The 18,608-nt window shown below is 36.4% G+C and overlaps 4 non-coding genes across 4 annotated transcripts; all 4 read left to right on the top strand.

Annotated features, from left to right (window-relative positions):
- Positions 1 to 10,686: 10,686 nt before the first annotated feature.
- On the top strand, positions 10,687 to 10,760 carry TRNAY-AUA (transfer RNA tyrosine (anticodon AUA)). Its single transcript has one exon. It is a non-coding gene; the product is annotated as a tRNA-Tyr (tRNA).
- A 1,072-nt stretch (positions 10,761 to 11,832) lies between these two features.
- On the top strand, positions 11,833 to 11,906 carry TRNAS-ACU (transfer RNA serine (anticodon ACU)). Its single transcript has one exon. It is a non-coding gene; the product is annotated as a tRNA-Ser (tRNA).
- Positions 11,907 to 17,291: 5,385 nt separating this feature from the next.
- Positions 17,292 to 17,365, top strand: TRNAY-AUA (transfer RNA tyrosine (anticodon AUA)). Its single transcript has one exon. It is a non-coding gene; the product is annotated as a tRNA-Tyr (tRNA).
- A 1,072-nt stretch (positions 17,366 to 18,437) lies between these two features.
- On the top strand, positions 18,438 to 18,511 carry TRNAS-ACU (transfer RNA serine (anticodon ACU)). Its single transcript has one exon. It is a non-coding gene; the product is annotated as a tRNA-Ser (tRNA).
- Positions 18,512 to 18,608: the final 97 nt, after the last annotated feature.

Genomic DNA, 18,608 nt, shown 5'->3' with positions numbered 1-18,608 from the left:
AGATCCTGAAGCACTCACTCATCATGGGAAAGTACCAATGTGTTTCTTCGTTGGTTGATGGAAGAAACATCTTACAAAAACTCTCCAGATTATTGACTTTTTAAAGTTTTTCTAGGAAACGTTCTAGATGTATGCTTATTAGCCTTTGTCAGTATGTAATTTTTACAAAGTGTCTCTGTGGCGCAATTGGTTAGTGTGTCTGGCTACTAACCAAAAGGTTGGTGATTCAATCCCACCCAGGGACGTAATTGACCTTGTTATCAGATTTTGGTGATCTTTAAGTAGACAAGTCAAAATTTCAAACCCCCTGTTATGGTGTAGGGTACCTGGCCTTCTCTGATGTAATCAGAGTTAGATTTGATTCAGTGATTTTATAAAAACAGCTAGGAAGCACAATTTAGCAGTGGGTTGCAGAGAAAAAGAAATATGCTGGCAAAAAAATCCAATTGAGTGATTAAACAGCTCTTCATTTTCTGGCTTTATTTTTATGCTAACAAATTTGTTCTCTGAAAAGTTTCCACAAAGCCAAGTCTCTGATTAACACCTTTGTAAGGATGGTTTTTCACCTATTACTAAATTAAACTTGCTTCATTGGAAAGGCAGCAAGATGCATCCTCATTTCAATGTCTACTGAAATAATACAGGTTGGCACCAGGAAACATTAACGCCACTGCATCCTTGCTGCTTTCTCATGTGGAAGTCTGTTTAATGTGAAAACAAGGTGATATCTAATTAGCACACAGGTAAGGAATTAAGAAAATCTTTATTTAAGGGTGAAAATGTTTCTCACAAAATCGTTGCCCCAATGCATCATTGAAATTCAAGCTGGAAAGATGATTTTAATATATCACTTGTACATTTTGTATTGCTCTTCTGGTGACAATGTAGTTTGTTTTTGTCAATTACCATTTTAATAATAGGGTAAAGAAAATTAAGTGGATTTTTAAAAGAAAACAATACTTTCAATATACTATTAAAACAAATTAAAATGGTAAAAGTTATTGTACTTTAATGAAAAATAAAAGAGCAAAAATATCAATCCCAGTTTTGGATTACTTTAATTAACAAAAAAAATGCATATAGTAGAGGATAGTTTCAATCTGCCTACCTCTGGGTTATGGGCCCAGCATGCTTCCATTGCAGTACTCTGCTGCACATATAAGTGCAAGAGATCCTGAAGCACTCACTCATCATGGGAAAGTACCAATGTGTTTCTTCGTTGGTTGATGGAAGAAACATCTTACAAAAACTCTCCAGATTATTGACTTTTTAAAGTTTTTCTAGGAAACGTTCTAGATGTATGCTTATTAGCCTTTGTCAGTATGTAATTTTTACAAAGTGTCTCTGTGGCGCAATTGGTTAGTGTGTCTGGCTACTAACCAAAAGGTTGGTGATTTAATCCCACCCAGGGACGTAATTGACCTTGTTATCAGATTTTGGTGATCTTTAAGTAGACAAGTCAAAATTTCAAACCCCCTGTTATGGTGTAGGGTACCTGGCCTTCTCTGATGTAATCAGAGTTAGATTTGATTCAAGGATTTCATAAAAACAGATAGGAAGCACAATTTAGCAGTGGGTTGCAGAGAAAAAGAAATATGCTGGCAAAAAAAATCCAATTGAGTGATTAAACAGCTCTTCATTTTCTGGCTTTATTTTTATGCTAACAAATTTGTTCTCTGAAAAGTGTCCACAAAGCCAAGTCTCTGATTAACACCTTTGTAGGGATGGTTTTTCACCTATTACTAAATTAAACTTGCTTCATTGGAAAGGCAGCAAGATGCATCCTCATTTCAATTTCTACTGAAATAATACAGGTTGACACCAGGAAACATTAACGCCACTGCATCTTTGCTGCTTTCTCATGTGGAAGTCTGTTTAATGTGAAAACAAGGTGATATCTAATTAGCACACAGGTAAGGAATTAAGAAAATCTTTATTTAAGGGTGAAGATGTTTCTCACAAAATCGTTGCCCCAATGCATCATTGAAATTCAAGCTGGAAAGATGATTTTAATATATCACTTGTACATTTTGTATTGCTCTTCTGGTGACAATGTAGTTTGTTTTTGTCAATTACCCTTTTAATAATAGGGTAAAGAAAATTAAGTGGATTTTTTAAAGAAAACTATACTGTCAATATACTATTCAAACAAATTAAAATGGTAAAAGTTATTGTACTTCAAGTAAAAATAAAAGAGCAAAAATATCAATCCCAGTTTTGATTACTTAAATTAACAAAAAAAATGCATATAGCAAAGGATAGTTTCAATCTGCCTACCGCTGGGTTATGGGCCCAGCATGCTTCCATTGCTGTACTCTGCTGCACATGTAAGTGCAAGAGATCCTGAAGCACTCTCTCATCATGGGAAAGTACCAATGTGTTTCTTCGTTGGTTGATGGAAGAAACATCTTACAAAAACTCTCCAGATTATTGACTTTTTAAAATTTTTCAAGGAAACGTTTTAGATGAATGCTTATTAGCCTTTGTCAGTATGGACTTTTGCAAAGTGTCTCTGTGGCGCAATCAGTTAGTGTGTATGGCTATTAACCAAAAGGTTGGTGGTTCAATCCCACCCAGGGACGTAATTGACCTTGTTATCAGATTTTGGTGATCTTTAAGTAGACAAGTCAAAATTTCAAACCCCCTCTTATGGTGTAGGGTACCTGGCCTTCTCTGATGTAATCAGAGTTAGATTTGATTCAGTGATTTTATAAAAACAGCTAGGAAGCACAATTTAGCAGTGGGTTGCAGAGAAAAAGAAATATGCTGGCAAAAAAATCCATTTGAGTGATTAAACAGCTCTTCATTTTCTGGCTTTATTTTTATGCTAACAAATTTGTTCTCTGAAAAGTTTCCACAAAGCCAAGTCTCTGATTAACACCTTTGTAAGGATGGTTTTTTTTCACCTATTACTAAATTAAACTTGCTTCATTGGAAAGGCAGCAAGATGCATCCTCATTTCAATGTCTACTGAAATAATACAGGTTGACACCAGGAAACATTAACGCCACTGCATCCTTGCTGCTTTCTCATGTGGAAGTCTGTTTAATGTGAAAACAAGGTGATATCTAATTAGCACACAGGTAAGGAATTAAGAAAATCTTTATTTAAGGGTGAAAATGTTTCTCACAAAATCGTTGCCCCAAAGCATCATTGAAATTCAAGCTGGAAAGATGATTTTAATATATCACTTGTACATTTTGTATTGCTCTTCTGGTGACAATGTAGTTTGTTTTTGTCAATTACCATTTTAATAATAGGGTAAAGAAAATTAAGTGGATTTTTAAAAGAAAACAATACTTTCAATATACTATTAAAACAAATTAAAATGGTAAAAGTTATTGTACTTTAATGAAAAATAAAAGAGCAAAAATATCAATCCCAGTTTTGGATTACTTTAATTAACAAAAAAAATGCATATAGCAGAGGATAGTTTTAATCTGCCTACCTCTGGGTTATGGGCCCAGCATGCTTCCATTGCAGTACTCTGCTGCACATGTAAGTGCAAGAGATCCTGAAGCACTCACTCATCATGGGAAAGTACCAATGTGTTTCTTTGTTGGTGGATGGAAGAAACATCTTACAAAAACTCTCCAGATTATTGACTTTTTACAGTTTTTCTAGGAAACGTTTTAGATGAATGCTTATTAGCCTATGTCAGTAAGTACTTTTGCAAAGTGTCTCTGTGGCACAATCAGTTATTGTGTACGGCTATAAACCAAAAGGTTGGTGGTTCAATCCCACCCAGGCATGTAATTGACCTTGTTATCAGATTTTGGTGATCTTTAAGTAGACAAGTCAAAATTTCAAACCCCCTCTTATGGTGTAGGGTACCTGGCCTTCTCTGATGTAATCAGAGTTAGATTTGATTCAGTGATTTTATAAAAACAGCTAGGAAGCACAATTTAGCAGTGGGTTGCAGAGAAAAAGAAATATGCTGGCAAAAAAATCCAATAGAGTGATTAAACAGCTTTTCATTTTCTGGCTTTATTTTTATGCTAACAAATTTGTTCTCTGAAAAGTGTCCACAAAGCCAAGTCTCTGATTAACACATTTGTAGGGATGGTTTTTCACCTATTACTAAATTAAATTTGCTTCATTGGAAAGGCAGCTAGATGCATCCTCATTTCAATGTCTACTGAAATAATACGGGTTGACACCAGGAAACATCAACGCCACTGCATCCTTGCTGCTTTCTCATGTGGAAGTCTGTTTAATGTGAAAACAAGGTGATATCTAATTAGCACACAGGTAAGGAATTAAGACAATCTTTATTTAAGGGTGAAAATGTTTCTCACAAAATCGTTGCCCCAAAGCATCATTGAAATTCAAGCTGGAAAGATGATTTTAATATATCACTTGTACATTTTGTATTGCTCTTCTGGTGACAATGTAGTTTGTTTTTGTCAATTACCATTTTAATAATAGGGTAAAGAAAATTAAGTGGATTTTTAAAAGAAAACAATACTTTCAATATACTATTAAAACAAATTAAAATGGTAAAAGTTATTGTACTTTAATGAAAAATAAAAGAGCAAAAATATCAATCCCAGTTTTGGATTACTTTAATTAACAAAAAAAATGCATATAGCAGAGGATAGTTTTAATCTGCCTACCTCTGGGTTATGGGCCCAGCATGCTTCCATTGCAGTACTCTGCTGCACATGTAAGTGCAAGAGATCCTGAAGCACTCACTCATCATGGGAAAGTACCAATGTGTTTCTTTGTTGGTGGATGGAAGAAACATCTTACAAAAACTCTCCAGATTATTGACTTTTTACAGTTTTTCTAGGAAACGTTTTAGATGAATGCTTATTAGCCTATGTCAGTAAGTACTTTTGCAAAGTGTCTCTGTGGCACAATCAGTTATTGTGTACGGCTATAAACCAAAAGGTTGGTGGTTCAATCCCACCCAGGCATGTAATTGACCTTGTTATCAGATTTTGGTGATCTTTAAGTAGACAAGTCAAAATTTCAAACCCCCTCTTATGGTGTAGGGTACCTGGCCTTCTCTGATGTAATCAGAGTTAGATTTGATTCAGTGATTTTATAAAAACAGCTAGGAAGCACAATTTAGCAGTGGGTTGCAGAGAAAAAGAAATATGCTGGCAAAAAAATCCAATAGAGTGATTAAACAGCTTTTCATTTTCTGGCTTTATTTTTATGCTAACAAATTTGTTCTCTGAAAAGTGTCCACAAAGCCAAGTCTCTGATTAACACATTTGTAGGGATGGTTTTTCACCTATTACTAAATTAAATTTGCTTCATTGGAAAGGCAGCTAGATGCATCCTCATTTCAATGTCTACTGAAATAATACGGGTTGACACCAGGAAACATCAACGCCACTGCATCCTTGCTGCTTTCTCATGTGGAAGTCTGTTTAATGTGAAAACAAGGTGATATCTAATTAGCACACAGGTAAGGAATTAAGAAAATCTTTTTTTTTAAGGGTGAAGATGTTTCTCACAAAATCGTTGCCCCAATGCATCATTGAAATTCAAGCTGGAAAGATGATTTTAATATATCACTTGTACATTTTGTATTGCTCTTCTGGTGACAATGTAGTTTGTTTTTGTAAATTACCCTTTTAATAATAGGGTAAAGAAAATTAAGTGGATTTTTTAAAGAAAACTATACTGTCAATATACTATTAAAACAAATTAAAATGGTAAAAGTTATTGTACTTTAAGTAAAAATAAAAGAGCAAAAATATCAATCCCAGTTTTGATTACTTAAATGAACAAAAAAAATGCATATAGCAAAGGATAGTTTCAATCTGCCTACCTCTGGGTTATGGGCCCAGCATGCTTCCATTGCAGTACTCTGCTGCACATGTAAGTGCAAGAGATCCTGAAGCACTCAGTCATCATGGGAAAGTACCAATGTGTTTCTTCGTTGGTTGATGGAAGAAACATCTTACAAAAACTCTCCAGATTATTGACTTTTTAAAGTTTTTCTAGGAAACGTTCTAGATGAATGCTTATTAGCCTTTGTCAGTATGCACTTTTGCAAAGTGTCTTTGTGGCGCAATCAGTTAGTGTGCACGGCTATTAACCAAAAGGTTGGTAGTTCAATCCCACCCAGGGACGTAATTGACCTTGTTATCAGATTTTGGTGATCTTTAAGTAGACAAGTCAAAATTTCAAACCCCCTGTTATGGTGTAGGGTACCTGGCCTTCTCTGATGTAGTTAGATTTGATTCAGTGATTTTATAAAAACAGCTAGGAAGCACAATTTAGCAGTGGGTTGCAGAGAAAAAGAAATATGCTGGCAAAAAAAATCCAATTGAGTGATTAAACAGCTTTTCATTTTCTGGCTTTATTTTTATGCTAACAAATTTGTTCTCTGAAAAGTGTCCACAAAGCCAAGTCTCTGATTAACACATTTGTAGGGATGGTTTTTCACCTATTACTAAATTAAACTTGCTTCATTGGAAAGGCAGCAAGATGCATCCTCATTTCAATGTCTACTGAAATAATACAGGTTGACACCAGGAAACATTAACGCCACTGCATCCTTGCTGCTTTCTCATGTGAAAGTCTGTTTAATGTGAAAACAAGGTGATATCTAATTAGCACACAGGTAAGGAATTAAGAAAATCTTTATTTAAGGGTGAAAATGTTTCTCACAAAATCGTTGCCCCAATGCATCATTGAAATTCAAGCTGGAAAGATGATTTTAATATATCACTTGTACATTTTGTATTGCTCTTCTGGTGACAATGTAGTTTGTTTTTGTCAATTACCATTTTAATAATAGGGTAAAGAAAATTAAGTGGATTTTTGAAAGAAAACAATACTGTCAATATACTATTAAAACAAATTAAAATGGTAAAAGTTATTGTACTTTAAGTAAAAATAAAAGAGCCAAAATATCAATCCCAGTTTTGGATTACTTAAATAAACAAAAAAAAATGCATATAGCAGAGGATAGTTTCAATCTGCCTACCGCTGGGTTATGGGCCCAGCATGCTTCTATTGCTGTACTCTGCTGCACATGTAAGTGCAAGAGATCCTGAAGCACTCACTCATCATGGGAAAGTACCAATGTGTTTCTTCGTTGGTTGATGGAAGAAACATTTTACAAAAACTCTCCAGATTATTGACTTTTTAAAGTTTTTCTAGGAAACGTTTTAGATGAATGCTTATTAGCCTTTGTCAGTAAGGACTTTTGCAAAGTGTCTTTGTGGCGCATTCAGTTAGTGTGCACGGCTATTAACCAAAAGGTTGGTGGTTCAATCCCACCCAGGGACGTAATTGACCTTGTTATCAGATTTTGGTGATCTTTAAGTAGACAAGTCAAAATTTCAAATCCCCCTGTTCTGGTGTAGGGTACCTGGCCTTCTCTGATGTAATCAGAGTTAGATTTGATTCAGTGATTTTATAAAAACAGCTAGGAAGCACAATTTAGCAGTGGGTTGCAGAGAAAAAGAAATATGCTGGCAAAAAAAATCCAATTGAGTGATTAAACAGCTCTTAATTTTCTGGCTTTATTTTTATGCTAACAAATTTGTTCTCTGAAAAGTGTCCACAAAGCCAAGTCTCTGATTAACACCTTTGTAAGGATGGTTTTTAACCTATTACTAAATTAAACTTGCTTCATTGGAAAGGCAGCAAGATGCATCCTCATTTCAATGTCTACTGAAATAATACAGGTTGACACCAGGAAACATTAACGCCACTGCATCCTTGCTGCTTTCTCATGTGGAAGTCTGTTTAATGTGAAAACAAGGTGATATCTAATTAGCACACAGGTAAGGAATTAAGAAAATCTTTATTTAAGGGTGAAAATGTTTCTCACAAAATCGTTGCCCCAATGCATCATTGAAATTCAAGCTGGAAAGATGATTTTAATATATCACTTGTACATTTTGTATTGCTCTTCTGGTGACAATGTAGTTTGTTTTTGTCAATTACCCTTTTAATAATAGGGTAAAGAAAATTAAGTGGATTTTTTAAAGAAAACTATACTGTCAATATACTATTCAAACAAATTAAAATGGTAAAAGTTATTGTACTTCAAGTAAAAATAAAAGAGCAAAAATATCAATCCCAGTTTTGATTACTTAAATTAACAAAAAAAAATGCATATAGCAAAGGATAGTTTCAATCTGCCTACCTCTGGGTTATGGGCCAAGCATGCTTCCATTGCAGTACTCTGCTGCACATGTAAGTGCAAGAGATCCTGAAGCACTCACTCATCATGGGAAAGTACCAATGTGTTTCTTCGTTGGTTGATGGAAGAAACATTTTACAAAAACTCTCCAGATTATTGACTTTTTAAAGTTTTTCTAGGAAACGTTCTAGATGTATGCTTATTAGCCTTTGTCAGTATGTACTTTTTGGGAAGTGTCTCTGTGGCGCAATCGGTTAGTGTGTCCGGCTACTAACCAAAAGGTTGGTGGTTCAATCCCAACCAGGGACGTAATTGACCTTGTTATCAGATTTTGGGGATCTTTAAGTAGACAAGTCAAAATTTCAAACCCCCTGTTATGGTGTAGGGTACCTGGCCTTCTCTGATGTAGTTAGATTTGATTCAGTGATTTTATAAAAACAGCTAGGAAGCACAATTTAGCAGTGGGTTGCAGAAAAAAGAAATATGCTGGCAAAAAAAATCCAATTGAGTGATTAAACAGCTCTTCATTTTCTGGCTTTATTTTTATGCTAACAAATTTGTTCTTTGAAAAGTGTCCACAAAGCCAAGTCTCTGATTAACACCTTTGTAGGGATGGTTTTTCACCTATTACTAAATTAAACTTGCTTCATTGGAAAGGCAGCAAGATGCATCCTCAATTCAATGTCTACTGAAATAATACAGGTTGACACCAGGAAACATTAACGCCACTGTATCCTTGCTGCTTTCTCATGTGGAAGTCTGTTTAATGTGAAAACAAGGTGATATCTAATTAGCACACAGGTAAGGAATTAAGAAAATCTTTATTTAAGGGTGAAGATGTTTCTCACAAAATCGTTGCCCCAATGCATCATTGAAATTCAAGCTGGAAAGATGATTTTAATATATCACTTGTACATTTTGTATTGCTCTTCTGGTGACAATGTAGTTTGTTTTTGTCAATTACCATTTTAATAATAGGGTAAAGAAAATTAAGTGGATTTTTGAAAGAAAACAATACTGTCAATATACTATTAAAACAAATTAAAATGGTAAAAGTTATTGTACTTTAAGTAAAAATAAAAGAGCCAAAATATCAATCCCAGTTTTGGATTACTTTAATTAACAAAAAAAAATGCATATAGCAGAGGATAGTTTCAATCTGCCTACCGCTGGGTTATGGGCCCAGCATGCTTCTATTGCTGTACTCTGCTGCACATGTAAGTGCAAGAGATCCTGAAGCACTCACTCATCATGGGAAAGTACCAATGTGTTTCTTCGTTGGTTGATGGAAGAAACATTTTACAAAAACTCTCCAGATTATTGACTTTTTAAAGTTTTTCTAGGAAACGTTTTAGATGAATGCTTATTAGCCTTTGTCAGTAAGGACTTTTGCAAAGTGTCTTTGTGGCGCATTCAGTTAGTGTGCACGGCTATTAACCAAAAGGTTGGTGGTTCAATCCCACCCAGGGACGTAATTGACCTTGTTATCAGATTTTGGTGATCTTTAAGTAGACAAGTCAAAATTTCAAATCCCCCTGTTCTGGTGTAGGGTACCTGGCCTTCTCTGATGTAATCAGAGTTAGATTTGATTCAGTGATTTTATAAAAACAGCTAGGAAGCACAATTTAGCAGTGGGTTGCAGAGAAAAAGAAATATGCTGGCAAAAAAAATCCAATTGAGTGATTAAACAGCTCTTAATTTTCTGGCTTTATTTTTATGCTAACAAATTTGTTCTCTGAAAAGTGTCCACAAAGCCAAGTCTCTGATTAACACCTTTGTAAGGATGGTTTTTAACCTATTACTAAATTAAACTTGCTTCATTGGAAAGGCAGCAAGATGCATCCTCATTTCAATGTCTACTGAAATAATACAGGTTGACACCAGGAAACATTAACGCCACTGCATCCTTGCTGCTTTCTCATGTGGAAGTCTGTTTAATGTGAAAACAAGGTGATATCTAATTAGCACACAGGTAAGGAATTAAGAAAATCTTTATTTAAGGGTGAAAATGTTTCTCACAAAATCGTTGCCCCAATGCATCATTGAAATTCAAGCTGGAAAGATGATTTTAATATATCACTTGTACATTTTGTATTGCTCTTCTGGTGACAATGTAGTTTGTTTTTGTCAATTACCATTTTAATAATAGGGTAAAGAAAATTAAGTGGATTTTTGAAAGAAAACAATACTGTCAATATACTATTAAAACAAATTAAAATGGTAAAAGTTATTGTACTGTAAGTAAAAATAAAAGAGCCAACATATCAATCCCAGTTTTGGATTACTTTAATTAACAAAAAAAAAATGCATATAGCAGAGGATAGTTTCAATCTGCCTACCTCTGGGTTATGTGCCCAGCATGCTTCCATTGCTGTACTCTGCTGCACATGTAAGTGCAATAGATCCTGAAGCACTCACTCATCATGGGAAAGTACCAATGTGTTTCTTCGTTGGTTGATGGAAGAAACATCTTACAAAAACTCTCCAGATTATTGACTTTTTAAAGTTTTTCTAGGAAACGTTTTAGATGAATGCTTATTAGCCTTTGTCAGTATGTACTTTTGCAAAGTGTCTCTGTGGCACAATCAGTTAGTGTGTATGGCTATAAACCAAAAGGTTGGTGGTTCAATCCCACCCAGGGACGTAATTGACCTTGTTATCAGATTTTGGTGATCTTTAAGTAGACAAGTCAAAATTTCAACCCCCCTCTTATGGTGTAGGGTACCTGGCCTTCTCTGATGTAATCAGAGTTAGATTTGATTCAGTGATTTTATAAAACAGCTAGGAAGCACAATTTAGCAGTGGGTTACAGAGAAAAAGAAATATGCTGGCAAAAAAATCCAATTGAGTGATTAAACAGCTCTTCATTTTCTGGCTTTATTTTTATGCTAACAAATTTGTTCTCTGAAAAGTGTCCACAAAGCCAAGTCTCTGATTAACACCTTTGTAAGGATGGTTTTTCACCTATTACTAAATTAAACTTGCTTCATTGGAAAGGCAGCAAGATGCATCCTCATTTCAATGTCTACTGAAATAATACAGGTTGACACCAGGAAACATTAACGCCACGTGGAAGTCTGTTTAATGTGAAAACAAGGTGATATCTAATTAGCACACAGGTAAGGAATTAAGAAAATCTTTATTTAAGGGTGAAAATGTTTCTCACAAAATCGTTGCCCCAATGCATCATTGAAATTCAAGCTGGAAAGATGATTTTAATATATCACTTGTACATTTTGTATTGCTCTTCTGGTGACAATGTAGTTTGTTTTTGTCAATTACCATTTTAATAATAGGGTAAAGAAAATTAAGTGGATTTTTAAAAGAAAACAATACTTTCAATATACTATTAAAACAAATTAAAATGGTAAAAGTTATTGTACTTTAATGAAAAATAAAAGAGCAAAAATATCAATCCCAGTTTTGGATTACTTTAATTAACAAAAAAAATGCATATAGCAGAGGATAGTTTTAATCTGCCTACCTCTGGGTTATGGGCCCAGCATGCTTCCATTGCAGTACTCTGCTGCACATGTAAGTGCAAGAGATCCTGAAGCACTCACTCATCATGGGAAAGTACCAATGTGTTTCTTCGTTGGTTGATTTAAGAAAATTCTTACAAAAACTCTCCAGATTATTGACTTTTTAAAGTTTTTCTAGGAAACGTTCTAGATTAATGCTTATTAGCCTTTGTCAGTATGTACTTTTTGCAAGGTGTCTCTGTGGTGCAATCGGTTAGTGTGTCTGGCTACTAACCAAAAGGTTGGTGGTTCAATCCCACCCAGGGACATGATTGACATTGTGATCAGGTTTTGGTGATATTTAAGTAGACAAGTCAAAATTTCAAACCCCCTCTTTTGGTGTAGGGTACCTGGCCTTCTCTGATGTAATCGGAGTTAGATTTGATTCAGTGATTTTATAAAAAACAGCTAGGAAGCACAATTTAGCAATGGGTTGCAGAGAAAAAAATATGCTGGTAGAAAAATCCAATTGAGTGATTAAACAGCTCTTCATTTTCTGCCTTTATTTTTATGCTAACAAATTTGTTCTCTGAAAAGTGTCCACAAAGCCAAGTCTCTGATTAACACCTTTGTAAGGATGGTTTTTCACCTATTACTAAATTAAACTTGCTTCATTGGAAAGGCAGCAAGATGCATCCTCATTTCAATGTCTACTGAAATAATACAGGTTGACACCAGGAAACATTAACGCCACTGCATCCTTGCTGCTTTCTCATGTAGAAGTCTGTTTTATGTGAAAACAAGGTGACATGTAATTAGCACACAGGTAAGGAATTAAGAAAATCTTTATTTAAGGGTGAAGATGTTTCTCACAAAATCGTTGCCCCAATGCATCATTGAAATTCAAGCTGGAAAGATGATTTTAATATATCACTTGTACATTTTGTATTGCTCTTCTGGTGACAATGTAGTTTGTTTTTGTCAATTACCCTTTTAATAATAGGGTAAAGAAAATTAAGTGGATTTTTTAAAGAAAACTATACTGTCAATATACTATTAAAACAAATTAAAATGGTAAAAGTTATTGTACTTTAAGTAAAAATAAAAGAGCAAAAATATCAATCCCAGTTTTGATTACTTAAATTAACAAAAAAAAATGCATATAGCAAAGGATAGTTTCAATTAGAGATGAGCGCCTGAAATTTTTCGGGTTTTGTGTTTTGGTTTTGGGTTCGGTTCCGCGGCCGTGTTTTGGGTTCGACCGCGTTTTGGCAAAACCTCACCGAATTTTTTTTGTCGGATTCGGGTGTGTTTTGGATTCGGGTGTTTTTTTTCAAAAAACCCTAAAAAAACAGCTTAAATCATAGAATTTGGGGGTCATTTTGATCCCATATTATTATTAACCTCAAAAACCATAATTTCCACTCATTTTCAGTCTATTCTGAATACCTCACACCTCACAATATTATTTTTAGTCCTAAAATTTGCACCAAGGTCGCTGGATGACTAAGCTAAGCGACACTAGTGGCCGACACAAACACCTGGCCCATCTAGGAGTGGCACTGCAGTGTCACGCAGGATGTCCCTTCCAAAAAACCCTCCCCAATCAGCACATGATGCAAAGAAAAAAAGAGGTGCAATGAGGTAGCTGACTGTGTGAGTAAGATAAGCGACCCTAGTGGCCGACACAAACACCGGGCCCATTTAGGAGTGGCACTGCAGTGTCACGCAGGATGTCCCTTCCAAAAAACCCTCCCCAATCAGCACATGACGCAAAGAAAAAAAGAGGCGCAATGAGGTAGCTGACTGTGTGAGTAAGATTAGCGACCCTAGTGGCCGACACAAACACCGGGCCCATTTAGGAGTGGCATTGCAGTGTCACGCAGGATGTCCCTTCCAAAAAACCCTCCCCAATCAGCACATGACGCAAAGAAAAAAAGAGGCGCAATGAGGTAGCTGACTGTGTGAGTAAGATTAGCGACCCTAGTGGCCGACACAAACACCGGGCCCATTTAGGAGTGGCACTGCAGTGTCACGCAGGATGTCCCTTCCAAAAAACCCTCCCCAATCAGCACATGACGCAAAGAAAAAAAGAGGCGCAATGAGGTAGCTGACTGTGTGAGTAAGATTAGCGACCCTAGTGGCCGACACAAACACCGGGCCCATTTAGGAGTGGCACTGCAGTGTCACGCAGGATGTCCCTTCCAAAAAACCTTCCCCAATCAGCACATGACGCAAAGAAAAAAAGAGGCGCAATGAGGTAGCTGACTGTGTGAGTAAGATTAGCGACCCTAGTGGCCGACACAAACACCGGGCCCATTTAGGAGTGGCACTGCAGTGTCACGCAGGATGTCCCTTCCAAAAAACCCTCCCCAATCAGCACATGACGCAAAGAAAAAAAGAGGCGCAATGAGGTAGCTGACTGTGTGAGTAAGATTAGCGACCCTAGTGGCCGACACAAACACCGGGCCCATTTAGGAGTGGCACTGCAGTGTCACGCAGGATGTCCCTTCCAAAAAACCCTCCCCAATCAGCACATGACGCAAAGAAAAAAAGAGGCGCAATGAGGTAGCTGACTGTGTGAGTAAGATTAGCGACCCTAGTGGCCGACACAAACACCGGGCCCATTTAGGAGTGGCACTGCAGTGTCACGCAGGATGTCCCTTCCAAAAAACCCTCCCCAATCAGCACATGACGCAAAGAAAAAAAGAGGCGCAATGAGGTAGCTTACTGTGTGAGTAAGATTAGCGACCCTAGTGGCCGACACAAACACCGGGCCCATTTAGGAGTGGCACTGCAGTGTCACGCAGGATGTCCCTTCCAAAAAACCCTCCCCAATCAGCACATGACGCAAATAAAAAAAGAGGCGCAATGAGGTAGCTGACTGTGTGAGTAAGATTAGCGACCCTAGTGGCCGACACAAACACCGGGCCCATTTAGGAGTGGCACTGCAGTGTCACGCAGGATGTCCCTTCCAAAAAACCCTCCCCAATCAGCACATGACGCAAAGAAAAAAAGAGGCGCAATGAGGTAGCTGACTGTGTGAGTAAGATTAGCGACCCTAGTGGCCGACACAAACACCGGGCCCATTTAGGAGTGGCACTGCAGTGTCACGCAGGATGTCCCTTCTAAAAAAACCCTCCCCAAACAGCACATGACGCAAAGAAAAATAAAAGAAAAAAGAGGTGCAAGATGGAATTGTCCTTGGGCCCTCCCACCCACCCTTATGTTGTATAAACAAAACAGGACATGCACACTTTAACCAACCCATCATTTCAGTGACAGGGTCTGCCACACGACTGTGACTGATATGACGGGTTGGTTTGGACCCCCCCCCAAAAAAGAAGCAATTAATCTCTCCTTGCACAAACTGGCTCTACAGAGGCAAGATGTCCACCTCATCATCACCCTCCGATATATCACCGTGTACATCCCCCTCCTCACAGATTATCAATTCGTCCCCACTGTAAACCACCATCTCAGCTCCCTGTGTACTTTGTGGAGGCAATTGCTGCTGTGTAGGGTACATGGCCTTCTCTGATGTAATCAGAGTTAGATTTGATTCAGTGATTTTATAAAAACAGCTAGGAAGCACAATTTAGCAGTGGGTTGCAGAGAAAAAGAAATATGCTGGCAAAAAAAATCCAATTGAGTGATTAAACAGCTCTTAATTTTCTGGCTTTATTTTTATGCTAACAAATTTGTTCTCTGAAAAGTGTCCACAAAGCCAAGTCTCTGATTAACACCTTTGTAAGGATGGTTTTTAACCTATTACTAAATTAAACTTGCTTCATTGGAAAGGCAGCAAGATGCATCCTCATTTCAATGTCTACTGAAATAATACAGGTTGACACCAGGAAACATTAACGCCACTGCATCCTTGCTGCTTTCTCATGTGGAAGTCTGTTTAATGTGAAAACAAGGTGATATCTAATTAGCACACAGGTAAGGAATTAAGAAAATCTTTATTTAAGGGTGAAAATGTTTCTCACAAAATCGTTGCCCCAATGCATCATTGAAATTCAAGCTGGAAAGATGATTTTAATATATCACTTGTACATTTTGTATTGCTCTTCTGGTGACAATGTAGTTTGTTTTTGTCAATTACCATTTTAATAATAGGGTAAAGAAAATTAAGTGGATTTTTGAAAGAAAACAATACTGTCAATATACTATTAAAACAAATTAAAATGGTAAAAGTTATTGTACTTTAAGTAAAAATAAAAGAGCCAAAATATCAATCCCAGTTTTGGATTACTTAAATTAACAAAAAAAAATGCATATAGCAGAGGATAGTTTCAATCTGCCTACCGCTGGGTTATGGGCCCAGCATGCTTCTATTGCTGTACTCTGCTGCACATGTAAGTGCAAGAGATCCTGAAGCACTCACTCATCATGGGAAAGTACCAATGTGTTTCTTCGTTGGTTGATGGAAGAAACATTTTACAAAAACTCTCCAGATTATTGACTTTTTAAAGTTTTTCTAGGAAACGTTTTAGATGAATGCTTATTAGCCTTTGTCAGTAAGGACTTTTGCAAAGTGTCTTTGTGGCGCATTCAGTTAGTGTGCACGGCTATTAACCAAAAGGTTGGTGGTTCAATCCCACCCAGGGACGTAATTGACCTTGTTATCAGATTTTGGTGATCTTTAAGTAGACAAGTCAAAATTTCAAATCCCCCTGTTCTGGTGTAGGGTACCTGGCCTTCTCTGATGTAATCAGAGTTAGATTTGATTCAGTGATTTTATAAAAACAGCTAGGAAGCACAATTTAGCAGTGGGTTGCAGAGAAAAAGAAATATGCTGGCAAAAAAAATCCAATTGAGTGATTAAACAGCTCTTAATTTTCTGGCTTTATTTTTATGCTAACAAATTTGTTCTCTGAAAAGTGTCCACAAAGCCAAGTCTCTGATTAACACCTTTGTAAGGATGGTTTTTAACCTATTACTAAATTAAACTTGCTTCATTGGAAAGGCAGCAAGATGCATCCTCATTTCAATGTCTACTGAAATAATACAGGTTGACACCAGGAAACATTAACGCCACTGCATCCTTGCTGCTTTCTCATGTGGAAGTCTGTTTAATGTGAAAACAAGGTGATATCTAATTAGCACACAGGTAAGGAATTAAGAAAATCTTTATTTAAGGGTGAAAATGTTTCTCACAAAATCGTTGCCCCAATGCATCATTGAAATTCAAGCTGGAAAGATGATTTTAATATATCACTTGTACATTTTGTATTGCTCTTCTGGTGACAATGTAGTTTGTTTTTGTCAATTACCATTTTAATAATAGGGTAAAGAAAATTAAGTGGATTTTTGAAAGAAAACAATACTGTCAATATACTATTAAAACAAATTAAAATGGTAAAAGTTATTGTACTGTAAGTAAAAATAAAAGAGCCAACATATCAATCCCAGTTTTGGATTACTTTAATTAACAAAAAAAAAATGCATATAGCAGAGGATAGTTTCAATCTGCCTACCTCTGGGTTATGTGCCCAGCATGCTTCCATTGCTGTACTCTGCTGCACATGTAAGTGCAATAGATCCTGAAGCACTCACTCATCATGGGAAAGTACCAATGTGTTTCTTCGTTGGTTGATGGAAGAAACATCTTACAAAAACTCTCCAGATTATTGACTTTTTAAAGTTTTTCTAGGAAACGTTTTAGATGAATGCTTATTAGCCTTTGTCAGTATGTACTTTTGCAAAGTGTCTCTGTGGCGCAATCAGTTAGTGTGTATGGCTATAAACCAAAAGGTTGGTGGTTCAATCCCACCCAGGGACGTAATTGACCTTGTTATCAGATTTTGGTGATCTTTAAGTAGACAAGTCAAAATTTCAACCCCCCTCTTATGGTGTAGGGTACCTGGCCTTCTCTGATGTAATCAGAGTTAGATTTGATTTAGTGATTTTATAAAACAGCTAGGAAGCACAATTTAGCAGTGGGTTACAGAGAAAAAGAAATATGCTGGCAAAAAAATCCAATTGAGTGATTAAACAGCTCTTCATTTTCTGGCTTTATTTTTATGCTAACAAATTTGTTCTCTGAAAAGTGTCCACAAAGCCAAGTCTCTGATTAACACCTTTGTAAGGATGGTTTTTCACCTATTACTAAATTAAACTTGCTTCATTGGAAAGGCAGCAAGATGCATCCTCATTTCAATGTCTACTGAAATAATACAGGTTGACACCAGGAAACATTAACGCCACGTGGAAGTCTGTTTAATGTGAAAACAAGGTGATATCTAATTAGCACACAGGTAAGGAATTAAGAAAATCTTTATTTAAGGGTGAAAATGTTTCTCACAAAATCGTTGCCCCAATGCATCATTGAAATTCAAGCTGGAAAGATGATTTTAATATATCACTTGTACATTTTGTATTGCTCTTCTGGTGACAATGTAGTTTGTTTTTGTCAATTACCATTTTAATAATAGGGTAAAGAAAATTAAGTGGATTTTTAAAAGAAAACAATACTTTTAATATACTATTAAAACAAATTAAAATGGTAAAAGTTATTGTACTTTAATGAAAAATAAAAGAGCAAAAATATCAATCCCAGTTTTGGATTACTTTAATTAACAAAAAAAATGCATATAGCAGAGGATAGTTTTAATCTGCCTACCTCTGGGTTATGGGCCCAGCATGCTTCCATTGCAGTACTCTGCTGCACATGTAAGTGCAAGAGATCCTGAAGCACTCACTCATCATGGGAAAGTACCAATGTGTTTCTTCGTTGGTTGATTTAAGAAAATTCTTACAAAAACTCTCCAGATTATTGACTTTTTAAAGTTTTTCTAGGAAACGTTCTAGATTAATGCTTATTAGCCTTTGTCAGTATGTACTTTTTGCAAAGTGTCTCTGTGGTGCAATCGGTTAGTGTGTCTGGCTACTAACCAAAAGGTTGGTGGTTCAATCCCACCCAGGGACATGATTGACATTGTGATCAGGTTTTGGTGATATTTAAGTAGACAAGTCAAAATTTCAAACCCCCTCTTTTGGTGTAGGGTACCTGGCCTTCTCTGATG

This window comes from Pseudophryne corroboree, unplaced genomic scaffold, assembly GCF_028390025.1.
Source record: "Pseudophryne corroboree isolate aPseCor3 unplaced genomic scaffold, aPseCor3.hap2 scaffold_389, whole genome shotgun sequence".
In the NCBI taxonomy this organism is placed as follows: Eukaryota; Metazoa; Chordata; class Amphibia; order Anura; family Myobatrachidae; genus Pseudophryne; species Pseudophryne corroboree.
Note: the sequence above shows the minus strand (reverse complement) of the source record. Positions and strands in the feature narration are given on the sequence as shown.